We start from the raw sequence: 18,741 nt of genomic DNA, 5'->3' as shown, positions 1-18,741 counted from the left end.
AAAGATACAATAAACTAATTTTAAATTTTCTATGGTTTCCAAATAAACCCCGTATAGCCTTAAATAAACATTTGCCAGATTGGAAGATGGTGGAATTAATTTACCGGATATTGATTTATATATTACCTCATCTGTTATTAAAAACATAACACTATGGTTAAATAATTCATACACACCTATATGGAAACAAGCCCATGAGCAGATTTACATATAAATCAATTATAATCACATACAAGACAACTTAACAGTAATACCATCACCTCTTATATGGATGTTAAAAGATTATTTTTTAGGGAAAAGGAATAATATTAATAAATTGCCATCAAACTATGTAAGCTCTACACTTTCAGTGTTCAAAACATATATAAACAAAATACCAAATATTAATTCTTGGATTGTTCTTATTTTCCCTATAACTTTTACACCAAATATTCTAGATACATTCCAAATATCTAAAATAAATATACTTAAAGAAGAAACATTACTCTTTTGGCATCAACTTATAGAGAAAGGGAAAATTCTAACAAAGGAACAGATAATTTATAATTATAATATAAATAAAGACAATTGGCTGTTTTTACAAAATCTAAGGCATTTTCTTATAAATAAAATAGAATAAATGCAACCTTCAGTTAGACATGAAGCTCTAAAACTCATTGAATACCTTATTCTTATCACAAAACAACCTTATCAGGGTACAGGTTATTTGTGTAATATCTATAAAATTGTTAAAAAAACAAAAAACTATCATGAAAAATCATACTGGGATTATTATACTTTAATAAACAACCATCCTCCAGTTGAAGAAGAAAAAAGTAATATTCTAAAATCTTCCAAATTTTCTACATTATCAAAATACTGGCAATTATTCATTTGGAGATATCTACACAGAAGTTTCTATACACCACATAGGTTAGCCAAAATGTATTCTATTGAAGATCAATGTTGGAGATGCCATACCAAGATAAAAGCAGATTGGCAGCATGTTTTTTATGAATGTATATGTCTTAATATGTACTGGAAATCCATTAACTATTTTTTTCAGACTGTTTATAATGATAATTTTCAATTAACAAAGTCTTTAATTTCATTCAACTCTCCTATTCCAAACTGTGTACCAAAAAAAAAAACACTAAAATCCTATGGTCACTATTGGCAATTTCACGTAAAATCATAACTATACACTGGAAAAATGAGGCTTCACCTACGTTCAAGGAATTTGAAACTTTAACAACAACAGTTGCTCACATGGAAATATTAACAGTGAAGAACAGAACTAAAAGATCTACTTCTTACTATTACTCTTGGATGAAAGTACTGGAAATACTCGAAAAGATCGAAGAAGATATATCATCTTATGTTTCTAACTTTATATAATATAGAATTTCAATGTTATTTGCATAGACACCAATGTAAATAGTTATATAATGGTTTGAAGTTAGTAATGTTTTAGAATTGTAAATATGTTATTTATCTTTATTTCATGTAATGTTTAAGACATCTTATTTGAAATAATAAAAAAAATATTTAGTGGAAAAGTTGTTTCTTTTAATAGTTGTGAAATGATTTTTCATAAAAATGAGGACGCATTACAGGATAACAGCCAGTAGCACTTGCCTTGTTCCTACACAAGTGAAGCAGAATCAGAAGTGTTCTTTTGTTTTCTTCATTAACTTTACCACCATCCCAAAATATATTAACATAATTAGTTGGTAATGTTACTAGTTCTACACTACATTTTGGGAACTCTTACGTAAATCCCATTTGTACCCTTTGCTTTGTCACCCCCTTAGCTTTTAAACACTCTTCATGAGATCATGTTATATTCCTGTGCATTTTTACTAAAAGGCTATTTATTTATTTTACATTTGTTTACCAGGAAAGTCTGACTGGACACAGGTCCTTTTTCAGCGGTGGCCCACACAGAAAAGCTACAGATACACGGATATTGTTAACATATATTAGCATACATAAAGTATCAGTTACAGAACAATTCAGTAGTTTAACAAGCATACAGGATACCATTTTGATGGCAAAAAAAGTACAAAATGTTGCAGACATACATTTCATTACATGGAAAAAAGTTGCGTTATAGATCTTAATGCTGCAGTTGCAGTTAAAATGATTGAGAGGGTTATACACAATCATACAGATGTAGTTGCTACAAATGCAGTTGAGGTGATAAAAGGGTAAAAGTCTTAGATGAAGTTACTACTTGTTATACAAGATAAAAAGGGTAGTAGACTGCTATGATAAATGTCCTTCTGTTCTTCTGTAAAGAGCTGGGCTATTTGTTAATCAACTGTTCACTTTCAGTATATTTTCTGATCACCACCCTCTATTTTCTTAAGTTTCACAAGCCCCTGTTTTGTTTTTGTATGTGAATAATTGATGGAGGGTGACTGACTTCACTGCCCTTATCTTAAAAAGATGGTGAAATCTTCAGCAGGTAACTGTAATACTGAAAAAGTTGTATATAGGGCCAGGTATAATGACTGCCCTGCATTTTATATGGGTAAGACTATGAATGAACTGAAAAGGAGGATTTCAGGTCATCTTTCTGACATCAGACATCAATGCCAGAGGAAGGCCTTATCCAGACACTTATTAGAACACCCCAGACATTATGGTTTTAGATTTATCATTCTGGACTGTATGGAGATAGATGAGCTTGAAGGGGACATCAGTGGTGTGTTGGAGAAAAAAGAACAATGCTGGTAGTTGAAATTAAATGCATTCAGAAACCAGGACTTAAGTACTATTGTTCTATGAAGAGTGTGTTGAATTTATGTAAGCTGCTGCACAATTTGTAAAGATTTTTTAGGGAAGTTTGTGAGGAATATTTTTATATACTAAAAATATACTAAATAATAAAAATGATGTGTAGAATGTATATAGATATATATATATATATATATATATATATATATATATATATATTATATATATATATATATTTTTTTTTTTGTGTATGTATTTAGCTAACATCAATTCTGCTTTGATTAGGTGTATTGCATCACACCAGAGATTTAAATGGTAAATACATATTTTTTCTTACTGCTATTACCATGTAGTATTAGTATAATACCCCCCCCCCCATTTACCATACTGGTAGATGCTCATGCACACACACCTGAACACTTTTATACATTACTAGTTTACTTACTTCATCCACTGTTTTCTGTATTTTTGTTGTGTGTTTTTTTCTACTAGTTTTCATTGTATAAACATGTTTTTGGGAATGCAAACATGAAAACTGTCATAATAGTTTTTTTTGCAAAGCAGTGACATTTTTTTCTGAGCTGTTAACGGTTTCTTATACACATGAATGGATATTTACTAAATATTATTAGACAGATGCATTTTTATATTTATAGTGTTCAGTGGTGGCTGGTGACTTCAAAATCAAAGGGGGGCTGCAGGAGACAGTTGAAGACTGAAGTTAGAAAATAATGACAGACATTTGAGTTTCAGATTTCATACCATTCGGAAAATTCATACTAATGCAAGACCTATTCTATATTCAATGTGAAGGGGTGTGGCCAACTAGAAAGGGGAGGAGCTATGCTCAAAACCACAAAAACTAACTAAATACACTTCCCTGGGTGCCAAACTGTCATTATGAGAGTCCAATCAAGACAAAATGAAGTGTAGAAGAATAAAAAATATTTCAATGCATTGGCTGCATAACAGCTTACTTAATATCTAGATGAAAACAAAAAGGTTGTGAGGCATGAAAAAATAAATTACTTTTTAAATACATTAATGGAATGCCAGTCAAAGTCAAGTATAAGAAAAACAAGCAGCACTCAACTCAAACCACTTCTTGCACTGCAGTTCTAATTATAATTTATATTCAGCTTTATTAAAGTAGCAAGTTACATGCTGAAGGTAGAAATCTCTGATGCTCCCACTTGTAAAAATGTTTCTTATCCAAAAAAAGACCTGCTGCCTGACAACTATCTACTTGTTTCATGGGGAAAACATGATCAAAGTAAAAAATGAAAAGCAAACAAGAAATAAGCTCAAGATACATTGCTTAAAAGGATTACTGTACAGGTTATGGACCACACGACTGGCATTCTGTTTAGTTTACGGGTAAAGCCTGCAGAGATGACTGGAAGTCTCCAAGTGTATTGAGCTTCTTAAAATAATGCGATCCTGTCCTTTATTACAAATACTGTCATATGCATTTCAATACCCAAGGCTTATACATTATCTAGTTAAGTATTCTCTACATTTCAACAACAGAAAGGCTTTCAATGCTGGCAATTCTTTAACGGTATGCTTATTAAAGCTTACTTGCATCTTACGATCTCAGCCAAGCTTACCTGATGGTCATTAAAGTATTGCTACTTAAACACAGAGAAACAGGCACTTTGAGTAATAAGCATAAATCAACAGTACAAAAAATATTACAGAAACCAGAACATTCTGCAAAAATCAAGGACAGATGAAAAGCCACTTTAGTACTTGTGTCTACCTTGGATGGGGGGATACTCAGAACATTTACACTGCATAACTACTCCTTGCCTTGCTTGGACACATCCAGAGTCCCTACATGGGGGAGTGGGGTGCAACAAGTATGTCACAATTTGAAATGTCTCTGGCTGACTGTGATGGCAATGACACATTTGTCATACCTCTCAACCTCAGAGCAAGAAATCTGGACAAAGCCATACAAAGAAGTGGGACAAAGGCCCAAAAATAAGGGCAATTTTTAAATATTGCTCTTATAAACTTAGAAAGATGATAGAATAGGTCTTGCATTAGTATGAATTTTTGGAATGGTATGAAATCTGAAACTCAAATGTCTGTCATTATTTTCTAACTTCAGTCTTTAATGATTCGTCACTAATTTGCCAAAAAAAAAAATGGACCAAAAATGTGATGTAAAAATATAAAATAGCCACACAATATAGCTGGGAACCTGTCAAAGAAGGGACACTTTAATATTAATACTGCTAACTTGAGCAGCTGACAAAATAAAAGAATCTACATGCATTTCTGAAATAAAAGTAATCTTTAACTCTGATTATTACAGTTATTTCTTAATTGTAAACCCTCCATGTTTTCTTCCAAAATTGCTATTTTGTGGAGGGATTATTAGGGGGAAGAGCAACATTTTGAGCCAAAATCAGGGACAGTTGAGAGGTTTGGCTATGCCTAATTTTATAAAGCAATTTATTTGCATGTACCTCTCAACCTGTTAATGCAATAAATCTGGACAAGGCCAAATATATTGGGGGAACATATAAACAGTACTAAAAATTGCTCTTGTATAAAGTGAGACAGTTACTAGAACAACAGGTCTTACTTTAGCATGCATTTTTATGAAGGTTATGAAGTCTGAAACTCAGTGTGTCATTATTTAGTGACTTCATTCCTAAGTGATTTGCCAGAAAACCACACATTTTATGAGGAACAAACCAAAAAATAAGAAGCAAAAATCTATTCATTCTTTGAAAATCTGGACAGTTGGGAGGTATAGTTCAGCTGGGGCTGTCTTTAAGTTTGCCGCCCTTCCCCCTCACAAAATCATGGTCGAATGGAGCCTCCCCCTGCAGCCATTCCAATGATCCATTACTTGGCTATTTCACTCCTTTTACCATAAACACTAATGTGCATACTGATTTACTTATATGATGATTTGGACTTCATTTGAAAGTTTTATTTTGCATTTTACAGCACAAACACTCAGACATCTGCTAAACAAACTTAGCATTAAAACTTCTCTGCCCTTGAAACTCACATTCATTGAAACAGCATTGAAACCCACATTCAAAGAAAATACATTTTACCAGTGGCAGATAAAGATTAATTCTGGGCTGTTTTCAAATCACAGGCCCCTTGCATATGAAACATACATGTGCTCTTTGATACACCTTCCTATTATTTTGAACATTTTCCCAGTAAACTATGAAACAAAACGCATGCACCAATAATGACAAAACTGCCCAATTCAGAACATCTTTCCAGTAAACAATGAAACAAAATGCATGCACCCATAATGACAAAACTGCCCAGTTCAGAACATTTCCATCATAAAAGTCTACTCAAACTTCTACAGTCCACCATTATCAGTAAATATGCACAATTCTACAGTCCACCATTATCAGCAAATATGCACAATTCTACAGTCCACCATTATCAGTAAATATGCACAATTCCACAGTCCACCATTATCAGTAAATATGCACAATCTCTGAAGAAGTAAAAAAGTCATCTAAATAATTCCACATTAAATAAATCTGTAACTAATGACGAGGTTGTATATTTCATGGTTTCATCGAAAAATAAAGTGTCTGATGCCCCTGAGGAATAAATTGCCTATATTACATTAAAAATGATAAGCTAGTAATATTGCAATAGGAAATGGATGGCAAACGGATAACAGGCTCAGAGTTAGTATCTTAACTTTTTCAGTATGGCAGCATTCACCCCTTGTGGGGGTAGAACCAACAACCTTCTGCATCAAAAGTAAGTACACAACCTGTTGTGCTATTAACAATGCAAGCTGACTTAGCATAAGCAGCACTAAACCTCTCTTCTCCTGCAGCTCTCAGCTCCTTGTAAAATCTACTCAATACTCAACTGCATCTCAACTTCGCAGCACAAGAAATCTGGGAAAAGTCAAATTTATTGGGGGGGGGGTCAAAAGCCCAAAAACCAGGGACACATTAAACATTTTTTGTATAATCTTGGAAAGTTGCTAGAATAAAATGATGTGTCACCACCATACATTTTACTGCAAAGGTCCCTGTGCAAAAGAGTCAGAGCAACATACCACTATGCCAAATCAGCTGCTTTGTGAAAGAAAAATGCTGTGTTACCACCATACATTTTACTACCAATGTCCCTGTGCAAAAGAGTCAGAGCAACATACCACAATGCCAAATCATCTGCTTTGTGAAAGAAAAATGCTGTGTTACCACCATACATTTTACTGCCAAGGTCCCTGTGCAAAACAGTCAGAGCAACATACCACTACGCCAAATTAGCTGCTTTGTGAAAGAGCGTAAGACTGAAACTAAAATGGCTATCATTTAATGAATTAAGTTTTCACCATAGCTGTCAACCTTGAACCTCTTAGCACAAAACACCTGGACAAACCCAGTAATGAGGGAATACAGCCCTCAAACATATTCAGTGAATTCAGTTATTGCCGTAGCTGTCAACCTTAGCAGAAAAAACCTGGACAAAGCCAATAATGGGGTAATACAGTCCCAAAAATAAGGTGAAATTTCAAATATTCATCTTATAAACTTAGGTTGTGTTACTATGTATTTTCTGAAGAATATGAAGTCTGAAATTCAAATGCCTGTCAATTTTACTTCTGACAGAACAAAAACAATTTTCAGAGGCCCAGGGAGAAATACTGCAGACACATGTCTTTGTAAAATGGCAGAACACCAGAGCAAATCCACACAAACACAGGGATAAGATGCAGACTCCACACAGAAGGCACTCCAGCCAAGACTCAAACCAGAAAACCTATAGCTCTGAGGCAACAATGCTACCACTGCACCATCAAATATGTAAGGAGTTAAACATTCATAAACCTGAAGTATGAAATTCAAATGCCTGTCAATTTTATTTAACATTTGTAAATCAGGACAGTTTGACTTGGAACAAAAAAAAACAATTTTCAGCAGAGGCCCGGGAAGAAATAATGCAGACATGTCTTTGTAACATGGGAGGACACAAAAGCAAACCCACACAAACAAAGGGAGAAGATACAGACCACACAAAGAAGGCACCCCAGCCAAGAATCAAACCTGAAAACCCACAGCTGTGAGGTAACAATGCTACCACTGCACCATCAGATAACATTTAGAAACCACAGATATTATGAGGAACAGATCAGATCAAATATGAGGCAAAAATCTGCAATTTTTTACAAATGGTGGTGGGTAGGGAATTCAGGTCTTTAACACCTGCATACAAGGTACAGGGTTCAAGCCTGAGGTATTTCCTACCACCACCATGAGTCTAGCCACCAGTATATAGGAACTGGGGCATTCACACACACACACACACACACACACACACACACACACACACACACACACACACACACACACACACACACACACACCCTTCTTTACCTGTAGTAGATCTCGTAGCTGCTCCAAATCTGTCCACACATATAACCAACTGTGCCATAACATATATCCATAGCTGCCTGTCCACATAGCTCCAAATCCCATCGCGAGATCTTCCAGACTGCTGACGTTGCAGTCCTGCTCTGTTTCCCAGACAGTCTATTGCAGTTACAACTGCATGGACTTCTGGGATCATGCTCTTACATGTTTCCCAGTCTGGACTGCTGCTGAAACAGTCTGCGCATGCTCCAGACTGTCTCAGCAGCAGTCCGGACTAGTGCGCATGCGTGAAAGTCTGCAAATTTCTAAATTTTTTTTTTTATCTTTTATTTTCTTTTTTATCTTTTCTTTTAATTTCTTTATTGTTTACAGCTGGGGGGGGTGCAGTACAGCAGTCCAATCCGCCCCTGATAGTGTTCTAGTCTGATTATGTATATGGTTAGAAAACTATGTGCTGTTGTTGACTTTAGTTCTTGTCACAGACCTGATGAAAGCTTTATTGTATTCGATAACCGAAAGCGATTTTACTAAGATGATTTGTGTGTGTGTGTGTGTGGGGGGGGGGGTGAGGGGCTGTGGTTGTAACAGTTTTATTTTATCTTTGTCCAGAATTCTTCTGCTAAGAGACTGAGGAAGGAAGTCTTATTTGTAATTAATGTCCAGATTTGATGTAGTTTTTTTATCTAGTTTTGCATAAGAATATTCAATATTGCATTTTGTTTTGTGTACAATTGTGCTGAAATATTGGTAGTGGGGGGATAGTGGCTGTAAGAAGAATGCTGCAGAATATACAGATGTTTTAATGTATACCAATGCAAACCCTGTTCTGCTAGTATGTTTTGTGTATACTGACAATGTTTACAACTATGCCTGATGCTACATCTTTGTTCTATGATAATTTGTTGCTCTGAACACAATTATTGTGCTGAGAGGTTGGGAGGGGAGTTAGTGGTTGTGAGAATTTTGCAGAATGTACAGCTGCTGTTTTAATGTATACTAATGCAAACCCTGTTATACTAGTATTGTGTACACTGGCAGCGTTTACAACTATCCCTGATGGTACGCCTTTGTTCTATGATAATTATTTGCTTTGTCTAGAGTTATTGTGCTGACAGGTTGGTAGAGGGGTTACAGTCTGTGAGAATGTTGTGCAATATTCAGATGTTTGCCTGGTATTTATCTATTTTCATTAAAACATGTAGTGTTACACAATGCATTTTACTTCATAATCTATTATTCCAGCAACTATATTTGCTGATAAGCACAATGTTTTTTATGTTATGCCTTTGTGTTTTTATTTCACTTTCACTTCATCCAGATTTATTGTGCTGAGATACTGGGGGTAAGGGCTGTGACAATTCTGCAGAGTGCACTGTACTGATGTCTTAATGTGTGCCAGTGCAACCCCTGTTCTACTATTGAAGTTGATCATAACACAGTTTCAAACTAACCCTGATGTTATGCCTTTGTTCTCCATTTTCTTTTTTTTGGGCTTTGTCTGGAATTGTTAAGCTGTGAGGTTAGAAGAGAGGGCTGTGAGAATGTTACACAATGTTTAGATGTTTGACCTGTATTTTTGGTCTGTTATTATAAATGTGAATTCACACAATGCATGCTACTGGAAAAATCTGTTATTCTACCATCCTACCATCTTTATTAATTCATAACCACAATGTTTTAAACCCCCTAATGTTACGTCCTTGTCTTGTGTTTTGTTTGTTTGTACCTCCTCTAGAATTGCGCTGAGACTTTTGGGGTAACTATGACAGTTCGGCAGAATGTACTGATTATTGTAATGAATGCTAATGCAATCCCTGTTATTCTAATATCTTTCTAAGTTTATCATAGCGATATTTGCCCTACCATCTTTATTAGTTCATAACCACAATGTTTGAACCTCTTAGCACAAAACACCTGGACAAACCCAGTAATGAGGGAATACAGCCCTCAAACATATTCAGTGAATTCAGTTCTTGCCGTAGCTGTCAACCTTAGCACAAAAAACCTGGACAAAGCCAATAATGGGGTAATACAGTCCCAAAAATAAGGAGAAATTTCAAATATTCATCTTATAAACTTAGGTTGTGTTACTATGTATTTTCTGAAGAATATGAAGTCTGAAATTCAAATGCCTGTCAATTTTACATCTGACAGAACAAAAACAATTTTTCAGCAGAGGCCCAGGGAGAAATACTGCTGACACATGTCTTTGTAAAATGACAGGCCACCAGAGCAAATCCACACAAACACAGAGATAAGATGCAGACTCTACACAGAAGGCACTCCAGCCAAGACTCAAACCAGAAATCCTATAGCTCTGAGGCAACAATGCTACCAGTGCACCATCAAATATGTAAGGAATTAAACATTCAGAAACCTGAAGTCTGAAATTCAAATGCCTGTCAATTTTATTTAATATTTGTTAATCAGGACAGTCTGACTTGGAACAAAAAAACAATTTTCAGCAGAGGCCCAGGAAGAAATAATGCAGACATGCCTTTGTAACATGGGAGGACACAAAAGCAAACCCACGGAGAAGATGCAGACCACACAAAGAAAGCACCCAGCCAAGAATCAAACCTGAGAATCTCCAGTTGTAAGGAAACAATGTTACTACTGCACCTTCAAATAACATGTAGCAACCACAGATATTATGAGGTACAAATCAGATCAAATATGAGGTCAAAAATCTGCAATTCTTTACAAATGGTGGTGGGTAGGGAATTCAGGTCTTTAACACCTGCATACAAGGTACAGGGTTCAAGCCTGAGGTATTCCCTGACACCACCATGAGTCTAGCCACCAGTATATAGCAACTGGGGCATTCACACACACACACACACACACACACACACACACACACACACACACACACACCCTTCCTTACCTGTAGTAGATCTCGTAGCTGCTCCAAATCTGTCCACACATATAACCAACTGTGCCATAACATATATCCATAGCTGCCTGTCCACATAGCTCCAAATCCCATCGCGAGATCTTCCAGACTGCTGACGTTGCAGTCCGGCTCCATTTCCCAGACAGTCTATTGCAGTTACAACTGCATAGACTTCTGGGATCATGCTCTTACATGTTTCCCAGTCCAGACTGCTGCTGAAACAGTCTGCGCATGCTCCAGACTGTCTCAGCAGCAGTCCGGACTAGTGCGCATGCGTGAAAGTCTGCGAATTTTGAATTTTTTTTTTATCTTTTATTTTCTTTTTTATCTTTTATTTTCTTTTAATTTCTTTATTGTTTACAGCTGGGGGGGCTGCAGTCCAGCAGTCCAATCCGCCCCTGATAGTGTTCTAGTCTGATTATGTATATGGTTAGAAAACTATGTGCTGTTCTTGATTTTAGTTCTTGTCACAGACCTGATGAAAGCTTTATTGTATTCGATAGCCGAAAAGTGATTTTAGTTAAAAGTCTTTTTATGTATAACTTTTTATGTATATGTTATGCTTTTCTTAATATCTGATCTTAGAATGGGGGGGAGGGGGCGAGGAAACCTAGGGACAGGATTATATAACTTTTTTCTGCGGAGTTGTTACACTAAGATGATTTGTGTGTGTGAGGGGGGGGGAGTGAGGGGCTGTGGTTGTAACAGTTTTATTTTATCTTTGTCCAGAATTCTTCTGCTAAGAGACTGAGGAAGGAAGTCTTATTTGTAATTAATGTCCAGATTTGATGTAGTTTTTTTATCTAGGTTTGCATAAGAATATTCAATATTACATTTTGTTTTGTGTACAATTGTGCTGAAATATTGGTAGTGGGGGGATAGTGGCTGTAAGAATGCTGCAGAATATACAGATGTTTTAATGTATACCAATGCAAACCCTGTTCTGCTAATATGTTTTGTGTATACTGGCAATGTTTACAACTATGCCTGATGCTACATCTTTGTTCTATGATAATTTGTTGCTCTGAACACAATTATTGTGCTGAGAGGTTGGGAGGGGAGTTAGTGGCTGTGAGAATTTTGCAGAATGTACAGCTGCTGTTTTAATGTATACTAATGCAAACCCTGTTATACTAGTATTGTGTACACTGACAGCGTTTACAACTATCCCTGATGGTACACCTTTGTTGTATGATAATTATTTGCTTTGTCTAGAGTTATTGTGCTGACAGGTTGGTAGAGGGGTTACAGTCTGTGAGAATGCTGTTCAATATTCAGATGTTTGCCTGGTATTTATCTATTTTCATTAAAACATGTAGGGTTACGCAATGCATTTTACTTCATAATCTATTATTCCAGCAACTATATTTGCTGATAAGCACAATGTTTTTTATGTTATGCCTTTGTGTTTTTATTTTACTTTCACTTCATCCAGATTTATTGTGCTGAGATACTGGGGGGTAAGGGCTGTGACAATTCTGCAGAATGCACTGTACTGATGCCTTAATGTGTGCCAGTGCAACCCCTGTTCTACTATTGAAGTTGATCATAGCAAAGTTTCAAACTAACCCTGATGTTATGCCTTTGTTCTGCATTTTCTTTTTTGGGGGGCTTTGTCTGGAATTGTTAAGCTGTGAGGTTAGAAGAGAGGGCTGTGAGAATGTTGCACAATGTTTAGATATTTGACCTGTATTTTTGGTCTGTTAGTCATCATAAATGTGAATTCACACAATGCATGCTACTGGAAAAATCTGTTATTCTACCATCCTACCATCTTTATTAGTTCATAACCACAATGTTTTAAACCCCCTAATGTTACGTCCTTGTCTTGTGTTTTGTTTGTTTGTAATTCCTCTAGAATTGCGCTGAGACTTTTGGGGTAACTATGACAGTTCGGCAGAATGTACTGATTATTGTAATGAATGCTAATGCAATCCCTGTTATTCTAATATCTTTCTAAGTTTATCATAGCAATATTTGCCCTACCATCTTTATTAGTTCATAACCACAATGTTTTAAACCCCCTAATGTTCCATCCTTGTCTTGTTTTTTTTCTTTTTTTTTGTACCTCCTCTAGAATTGTGCTGAGATTTTTGGGGGACTATGAGAGTTCTGCAGAATGTACTGATTATTGTAATGAATTCTAATGCAATCCTTGTTATTCTAATATCTTTCTAAGTTTATCATAGCAATGTTTGTAACTATCCTTGATATTACACCTTTGTTCTGCAGTTATTTTCAGCTTTGGAATTATGCTGAGAGGTTAGGAGGTTGGTAGGGGCTGTGAGAATGTTGCACAATGTCCAGATGTTTGTTAGTTTTAGTCTGTTCTTCAAACATGTAGGGTCACACAATGCATGCTACTGCAAAATCATATTCTAGCATCATTATTAGTTCATAAGCCCAGTATTTTAAATTCTTAATGTTCAGTCTTACTGTAGTGCTGTCCATCATGTGTGGGTGTCTATGTCTTGTCTGCGAGTCTGTGTAACTGTCTGCCTCTTGTCTCTGTCCTGTGTGAGGGAGTCTGTGTGTACCTCTGTGGGACTGGCTACCTTGATGCTGTACAGAGGCTTGCCATAATGTAACAATATTACTACTAAATGCCAATCAGTGTGTGTGTGTGTGTGTGTGTGTGTGTGTGTGTGTGTGTGTGTGTGTGTGTGTGTGGCTACCTTGCTGTGGTACAGGGGCTTGTCATAATGTAACATTAGTATTAAATGCCAGTCAGTGTGTGAACCTCTGTGTGTGGCTACCTTGCTGTTGCACTGCAGCTTGTCATAATTTATTGGTACTAAATTTTATTTATTTAACATTTGTTGACCAGGAAAGTCTGACTAGGGCAGAGCCTATTTTTAGCAGAGGCCCAGGGAGAAATTCTGCAGAAGCATGTCTTTGGAATATGGGAGAAAACCACACGAATGCAGGGAGGACATGCAGACACCACACAGAAAGCACCCCAGCTGAGAATCGAACCAGAGAACCTCTTGCTGGGGGGGGGGGGGGGCAAAGTTAACTGCTGCACCACTGCGCAGTCCCAGTCAGTGTGTGTGTGTAACATTGTGAGTGGCTACCTTACTGTGGTTCAGGGGCTTGTCATAATGTAACATTGGTACTAAATGCCAGTCAGTGTGTACCTTGACATTTCAAGTCTTTTTAATGTTCTGAATGTAGTAACACTACACAGTGATTGTTAAATGGTACTGCATGAGCTTGATAGTGAAGGAGGCATGATGGCACTATGGTCACACTTTTTATATTCTCCTGGGTAGGGCCCCCAACTTGAAACTTGCTGGGGGCCTCCAAAATACTAGCACCGGCCCTGCAGGCTTAGTACTGGGGCATAACCAGTGTTTTCTGAGGAACACTTTCAATTTGTTTTTGAAGCATGATAGTGAGGGAAGTGAGGAGAGTTCACTTTTCCTTGCTGCAACTATGTACTTAAAATTTGTTTCAAATATGAAAAACAAGTTCATGTATCATGTCAGCATGGGTCATTTCAATGAAAATGATTTACATTTAATTCCTAACTGAGAAATAGCTTTGTCTCAGATAAAGTCATATGATCCAAACATATACATGCTTTCTAATTAACAGTATGTATAGGGTAGACAGAAGTCATGCGAGGTGTGTGTCTATGTGCATGTTTTTGAGGATGTTTATATGTGATATAGCATTCAGGAGAATGGATTTGTACGCATGGATCTATACAGAACTTATATGGGAGTATGTATGTATGTATGTTTGGGTGGTGTATGTGTAAGGGGATTGCAAACTTAATGTAAATTGCCTAACCTGTGTGTTGTTGTGGGGCCGGGAAGGCACTGTAATTTACCTGCTGTACAATGTCTACTTTCTGTATGAGGGCCTGATAGTTTAGGCTTTCCAAACTTTTATTTGAGACTGGTAATCTACATTCCATTTAGATTTATATAACTTTAGACATAATTAACTGTGGGGGGGGGGGGGTTATGAACATTTACTGGTAGCATACTAGAAGCTTCTGATACAGAGACCGGTACAACAAATAGTTGATTCATCTAACAGAGCTAGAATACACCAAAACTAAACCTAGCTGACTTTGTGGAAGCATCTGCTGTTCATGGCTGTTTTGCACAATAGAGATCAGATCACATAAAAACTGACATTACAGTCTTCCTGGCACATCAGGTCTTGCTGGACAGGGGTTATAACAAAATGACTCAGGACCAAAGTTGGATTTACAACCCATGTCCATATCAGAAGGGTTCCTTCAATGTACTAAGTGACATAATTGTCATGTACTCATGTACAGCCATACCTCTCAACTGTCCCTGAAATTCAAGGACATCCCTGATTTTGACACAAATTTTAGCTCTGTCCCTCTTAATCCCCCCTAAGACTGCTATCTTTTGGAGATGTGGTGAGTTACACTTAAATAATGACAATAATTTGATTTATGGACTTATTTTACTTCAGGAAATGTATATTAATTTACATGATCTTATTCTGTTAACATCTCAAGTTAACAGTATTAAAGTGTCCCTGATTATTTCTGGATTTGTCCCTGATTCTGTTGAAATTTGTCCCTGTTTAATTGAGAGCTAGGTGTACAGCCCTAGACACTCTTTCAGTGTAACACTAATGATAGGATGATAGTGTGTGAACAGTCCACTGATAGGGTTAGTGGCATGGCATACTGCCACCCCAAACATTTCAGACCTAGATGGACAAGCTTCACTGAACACACACCACTAACCACACTTTAAATTGCGGTTAACTCTTGCACTTCTCCTATCACTGCCACTGTGAATTATGTGGGGCAGTAGTCACTGTGAATTATGTGGGCCAGTAGTCACTGTGAATTATGTGGGGCAGTAGACACTGTGAATTTATGTGGGGTAGTAGGTACTACGAATTATGTGGGGTAGTAGGTACAGCGAATTATGTGGGGCAGTAGCCGCTGTGAATTATGTGGGGCAGTAGTCACTGTGAATTATGTGGGGCAGTAGTCACTGTGAATTTATGTGGGGCAGTAGTCACTGTGAATTATGTAGGGCAGTTGTCACTGTGAATTATGTGGGCCAGTAGCCACTGTGAATTATGTGGGGAAGTAGGCACTGCGAATTATGTGGGCCAGTAGTCACTGTGAATTAGACGGGGCAGTAATCAGCACAGAAGTCACTTGAATACCCCCTTCACTGATGGGTGACTACATAGAAGAGGATGACAGAAAAGATCTGTACGCTTGTTATGCATGACTGGCACTGTGATCACCCAGCAGTTCTTAACTCAGGGTTACAAATATCCATATTGTGACATACAGGGAATGCAAAACCCTTAAACCTGACAAGAAGCTTTCCTGATTGATACACCATAATTTATGTTATTTACTCTTAAAACAAAGAACAAAGCCACGGTGGTGCAGCGGTAGTGTTGTCGTCTCACAGCAAGAGGTTCTCCCATTTGATTCTCGGCTAGAGTGCCTTCTGTGTGGAGTCTGCATGTCCTCCCCGCGGTCGAGTGGCATTCAAAAGACATGCGTGAATGGGCTTGCCTTCGTTGAAGGTTGGGCGTCAAGCTGGCAACTCACCAATGTTAAAATCTACTGCCAATCATTAGGTGACGGGAGTTCCGCTGTGATGACCCCTAACCGGGAAAAGCCAAAAGAAGAATAACTCTTAAAACATAGAACATCTAACTTGGGGAAAAATTTTATTTAAACAAGATAGTTTCACTTGGTGAAATAGAAGTTTTAGATAACTTAGGATTATTGAATGATTGGTTTCTGCACTATGAATAATACAGTAAATATTATATTTGCTTTTGGATTTAAATTTCATGTGGTGCAGCGGTAGCGTTGTTGCCTCACAGCAAGAGGTTTTCCCGTTCGATTCACGGCTTGGGTTTGGAGTGCCTTCTGTGTGGCGTCTGCATGTCCTCCCCGCGTTGGTTGGATGGGCATGCCTTCGTTGAAGGTTGGGCGTCGGGCTGGCAACTCGACACCATAAAAACCAACTGCCAGTCATTAGTGGACCGGAGTTCCGCTGTGGCAACCCCTAACCGGGAAAAGCCGAAAGACAAACAACAACAACATTTTCACTGATGGAAATCCCTTGTAGAATATTGTCTGCAAAATGGCCTATGTAGTAGTTTAAAATATTTAGTCAAAAACTGTGTTTAAGAGCACAATATTTTATCAACACTTTTAACATGAAACGTTTGTAGCATATATAATCTTAGAATGGGCTAGTCATTATGATCGGCACGGTATAAATAAATTAATTGAAATCACACAGTTTATGTAAACTTTGTAATAGCCACCTGCAGAAATGTATACACAATCTTCCTTGTAACAATTACACTGTGCACTTTGTTTTCTGTCTCTAACCAAAAATGTGACAAGTTTTGTTTTTCTTACACATTTATTATATTAGACCATGCATGAAATAAATTGTTGAAAGTATGGTCTAGTTATATAAAAGAAAAAAGTGTTTGGTCTAATTATAAACATTATTAAAATCAAATGGTGTATTGACAAACCATTTGAATATGTTGTGCATTCTCTTACAAGGTGCTTAAATCATATATAAGTTCATGTCTAGCTGTCAAGTTCATAGGGTACTATGGGTTCAGTTTGCATGACTGTAGCTCAGCTAAGAAACAGCCTCTTAATGTTTGCTACATACTCTGCTATGAATGTGGACATGATCACACTAAATGATTGATACCTTCCATGAGATTCTTCTGCATATGTAATGAAGCAGAATTAATACAGTATTTAATCTAATGCAGTACATTTATTTTTGATAGGGGCTGCAGTCTTTTTATTTTTCTGAAACATGAGACAGAGTGACTAAATTTGAATGTAATGCTGTTTAAAGTACCAAACAAATGCCATTTTTTTTTTCTGATCATGAGTAATTTTCTTTCCCATTAATTGGAACCCAAGAATGGCACAACAAAGAAAACACAATTTAAGCAGTACAATCTTTTTTTAGCAGTTTCTGTTCAAACAAGTTTGGCTTTTCGAGAAATCTTGTATTATTTCTTTCTGGTGTTCATCACATCATGGAGGGTATTCCAAAAGGTTGTTAGTTGCACAGTATGACTAACAATGCTCTTGTTGTGATCTTGTAGAGTTAATACAAGCTAATGATTCAGAAACAGGGAAGAGCTGCATACGGTAAAAGCTCATTAGTGGCTCATTTAAATGTGTCTAAATCAACCATTTGAGGCTGTTAAAATAATTGTGTTAAGTGTAATCCTTTCCAGACCTCACGGTGCTGTTAGAGAAGCACCTATACACACACAGATACCCCTGAATCTATAACAGAGCTGCTGCTGATATAGGCAAATATTGGTAATCCACTAAAGCTATTCTGTATCGTCTTCACTGCTCTGCTTTGATAGCATGGTAACGATTGCCTCTGAATCATTCTTCCTCACTGTTTTGATCCTATTATGTCATTCTGAGGCTAAGGACATGGCTAATTTCCATCAGCCACACCCCCTGGACTGCCAAATATGCTTGTGGCATTATCTAGCAAGACCACTAAAGCACTTTAGGAGTCTTTGACTCATTCACTCCAATACATTGAGCAATCCTTCTACGAACAGGACTGCATGTGTTTCTGAAAGCCCCTAAATATGTGACATCATATAGGCAGATTGAAGAAGGGAATATTAGTTACATTTCAGACATTTTAGAGCTTAAGAAAACAGAGCAATCCAGATTTCAGTTTATATGTTTGAAAGTTA

This window comes from Protopterus annectens, chromosome 4.part1, assembly GCF_019279795.1.
Source record: "Protopterus annectens isolate FY-2018-M chromosome 4.part1, PAN1.0, whole genome shotgun sequence".
In the NCBI taxonomy this organism is placed as follows: domain Eukaryota; kingdom Metazoa; phylum Chordata; order Ceratodontiformes; family Protopteridae; genus Protopterus; species Protopterus annectens.
This window is presented reverse-complemented; position numbering follows the sequence as displayed.